Source organism: Neophocaena asiaeorientalis, unplaced genomic scaffold, assembly GCF_003031525.2.
Source record: "Neophocaena asiaeorientalis asiaeorientalis breed wild unplaced genomic scaffold, Neophocaena_asiaeorientalis_V1.1 scaffold72, whole genome shotgun sequence".
Taxonomy (NCBI): domain Eukaryota; kingdom Metazoa; phylum Chordata; class Mammalia; order Artiodactyla; family Phocoenidae; genus Neophocaena; species Neophocaena asiaeorientalis.
Genome location: NW_020185336.1, coordinates 8,385,059 through 8,388,940, shown reverse-complemented (window position 1 = coordinate 8,388,940; position 3,882 = coordinate 8,385,059). Strand labels below are relative to the sequence as shown.

The 3,882-nt window shown below is 40.1% G+C and overlaps 1 protein-coding gene and 1 non-coding gene across 2 annotated transcripts in view; both read right to left on the bottom strand.

Annotated features, from left to right (window-relative positions):
• Positions 1-3,882, bottom strand: part of ACVR1 (activin A receptor type 1) — a 75,289-nt gene that overhangs the window by 68,207 nt on the left and 3,200 nt on the right. The window lies entirely within an intron of this gene.
• On the bottom strand, positions 3,574-3,645 carry TRNAN-GUU (transfer RNA asparagine (anticodon GUU)). The gene has a single exon. It is a non-coding gene; the product is annotated as a tRNA-Asn (tRNA).

Sequence of the window (3,882 nt, the reverse complement as noted above, 5' to 3'; positions counted from 1 at the left end):
CCTAACCTCATGCTTGGCCTGACCACTCAGTCATCATCCTGCATAAGGAACCATTCACATTCTCCACATTTACAGGCAAACCTCTCTTACATTATTATAAGCAACAACTATTTCAGCAACCACCACCTCCCTCGGCCCCAAGTCCTCCCATATCTACCCTCTTCATACCCTCGCAGAAAACTTTCTAGAAAGAGCACTCCACAAAGCTCCTTCCACATCTCCCCTCTCCATCCGGTCCATCACCAAAATGCCTCTGGCTAAGGTTCTAACTCTTTGTAACCTTACCTTATCCTTCAGATTCACAGGGGAGCTTCCTCAGAAGTCAGACTCTGAAGCCTCACCCACCAGGATTTGTATTTGACTGACCTGAGGCCTAGGGATCCCCCAGTCCCCCAGCAATTTGGGTGATGCTGAGAACGCTGAGGGTGGCATCAACTGGTCCATTCCCTAGTTTCTTCCCTAGCTGGGATTCAGAGGCTCCATCTCTCTGCTATCTTTACTTTTATGGGTTGGATCTGCTCAGTTTCCTTGGATGGGAGTTTCCTCTTCTGCCACTCGTATCTTAAACGCTGGTTTCCCCTGAGGCCTCACATCTCAGCCCTCCCTTCTTCTCATTCAAGATGTTACCCAGCTTCAAGGCCACTGAGCCAAACGGAACCACCAGGTTGGGATTCTTTACTCAGTTTTCCACTTCCCTGAATATGCCTTCTTTATCACCTTCTTTCCCTATCGTAGGTCCTTGTCTTTTCACTGTTTATAAAATTAATTTTAAAAAATTTTGCATAACAGGCATTTCAAGTGACATTGAGAAAAAGGATAATAAACCCTATTTTTGACCTCCCAGTTTCAAAAATAAGCCACATCCTACCACTCAGTTCCAAAAATAAGAAATCTTATTTCCTCTATTCTGCCCATTTTCTTCCTGATGTATTTTAATGAGAATCCCAGAACTCACATCATTTCACCCACAAATTCTTTAACAGATAAGGACTTATTCTAAACATAACTATAAAACCAACATCTCATGTAACAAAATTAAAAGTATTCCTCCTCCAAATATCATCTAAAAGCTAATCAGTGTTTAAATTTGCCCCATTTTCAACAACTATAAACATCCCCCACTCCTCCCCCTGAAAATTGCGAGGAGAATGGGGATAAGCACACAAAAAGAGAACTGTTTTTCTCGCCTTTCAGTTATCATCACTAGTGGTGCGGTGTTGGGATTGTGGTGGTGTGGAGAATACTGTGTGTAATGTGTGGAAGACAGCAGATGCCTAACTATGGCCTATTCAAATACTATTGTTCCCTGCTGTTCTGGAGAACCTAAATTTTCTGCGTGGAATAAGGGAGTTAGAGATGTAATTCAGATAAGGTTAAGTAAGAACCATATAAACTGAATTTGAATTGGAAGCAACAGTATGAACTCACTGAGTATTTTATACATACATATTTCCTCTGTCCCCTAAAAAGGCCTAGAAAACGATGACCTACCCAGTAGCATTGAGCATTCCGGATACCCAGACTGTGGGGTTAAACTACCATTTCCCACTAAAAGAAAGAGAACAAGTTGAACTGAACCATGAGGATGCAATCACCAAATCCAGCCAGTTGGAAATTAGAGGTCAAATGGCTGAGTTCTTCACCAGATAAACTGTAAGAAAAGGAAAGGGCTGGAGGGGGAACCTGAGGTTTAGGAGACTTCAAAGACATAAAAAGGTGTGCAAGACTAAACTACAGTGGCTAGATATGCACAGGCAGGTGATAAGACCATACAGAAAGGCAACGGAGCAATTACTATAGAAGTCAGGAAAGTGGTTACCTCTGGAGAGAGAGAGGGACCATGACAGTCATGGGACATGCCAAGGGGCTCTAGGGAGGCCGCTAATACTCTCTTGACCTGTGTGGTGGTCACAAAAAACATTTACCTTATAAAATTAACTAAGCTATGTATACTTTGTGTGATATCTGTATCTGTGCTTTACTTTATAATAAAAAGGTAAAAAGGAGAAGACTAAAGAGGAATGTGTGTTGTTCAAAAACAGATGCCGACTAACACACACACACACACACTCGGAGGAAGTAACAGCATTGCATATCATACATATGTGCAAAAAACCAGGTTTGTGTTACAAATAAGTTTATATAATAACCTTCTGAAATGTCAACTGTTTTCTACCTTCAGACAGGAAAATTGTTTTTTCAAGTTACAAGTTTATTAATTTTTCATAGAGAAATAGGCTTCACTTACCTAGTCATTATCAGAAATCAAGTATTAAACTAAAAAAGTAACACAGCATCTTATGATAAGTTGGTCCTTCCTCTCTCCCACTTCAGTTACATAAATTTCATGGGTCAAGGATATCAAAAGACTGGAGAGTCCAGATCAATGTTTCCCAAACACTGGGCAACATTATCACCAAATAAGAAAAATTTAACACCATAAAATTGTGAAACCTCCCTCACAAAACTTATCTGGACATTTAACACAATCCCAATAATCATACTAACAGGTTTGCTTCTTAGCAGGGAGGGAGTGGTGACTACATATGATAATTTTAAAGTTCATATATTTTTTTACAAACCACACACACACAAATAAATATGAAAATTCTGTAAAATGAAACTTTAAAGTTCTGTAAAAGGGAACGTAAAATAAATATGAAAATTCGGTAAAATGGAATTACCCCTACAAAAGAAAAAAAAAGTATTAAGCTCCAAGAGTTTAAGAAAAACAGTGTGATCCTACTACACACACAGGCAAAGAGATCAATTAAACTAAATGGATATCCCAGAAATAGACCACAATGTACATGGGAATTTATAATACAAAAGAAATCAAAAGGGAAAATTTGGGACTATTCAGTAAAATTGGAATGACTAGCCAATGGGACAGAGACTGCTTACTTTCCACTAAAATTCCTTCTTCACTTCTTCTTGGCCACATGCTGACCAGCAGGGACTGCATTCCCCACACTCCCTCACAGCCAGATGTGCCCACAAGACTATGTTCTCACCAATGGAAGCAGGAAGTGACATGTGATCACTTGCCCCGAACCTTCTCCTTCGTCCTTCACATGGAGGGAACCCAGCTATGGTAGCAACCCAGCTATGACCATGCAGATAACTGCAGTGACAATTCCTAGAGCCACAGGACAGAAGGAACCTGACTCTCAACGTGGATACGGGCAGTTCTGCTGACTTGCTTTGCTCACACTGGAACTGTTAAGTGAAGAAAAAAGTCAATTCCTCTGTTCTTTGAACCGTAGCATATTTCAGTCCCTTGGTTACAGCAACTCAGCCTTACCCTAATTAATAGAGCACCCAGAGAAAAATTAAGTTGGATTCATACCTAACATACCAGATGGATCAAAGATTTAAGCCTAAAAAAAGAACCACAAGACACAAGGAAAGATAAGCTTTTACCTCTAAGAATGGAAAAGGTCTTTTAACTGTATTACAAAGTCCTGAAGCCACAAAAAGGCTAAATATATATTTATCTCTATAAATATTATGGGGAGGCGGTGGGAGCCGGTGGGGGCAAGGGGGGTTGCCGCATGGCTTGTGGGATCTCAGTTCCCCGACCAGGGATCGAACCCAGGCCCTGGCAGTAACAGCGCCAAATCCTAACCACTGGACCATCAGGGAATTTCCTCTATAACTAATATTTTTAAATGTCTTTTATCTGCTGTCTCTTCCACTAGGACGTAAGCTCCATGGAGCAAGAACTGGGATCTATTTTCTTCACTATTGTATAACCTACTGCCTAGAATAAGTGCTTAAAGCATAAGAGGCATTCAATAAATATTTGTTGAATGAACTGGTAAATTTAAGTATACAAAATTTTAAATAATCCACACTGCAAAATAATTATTTTTACACAAA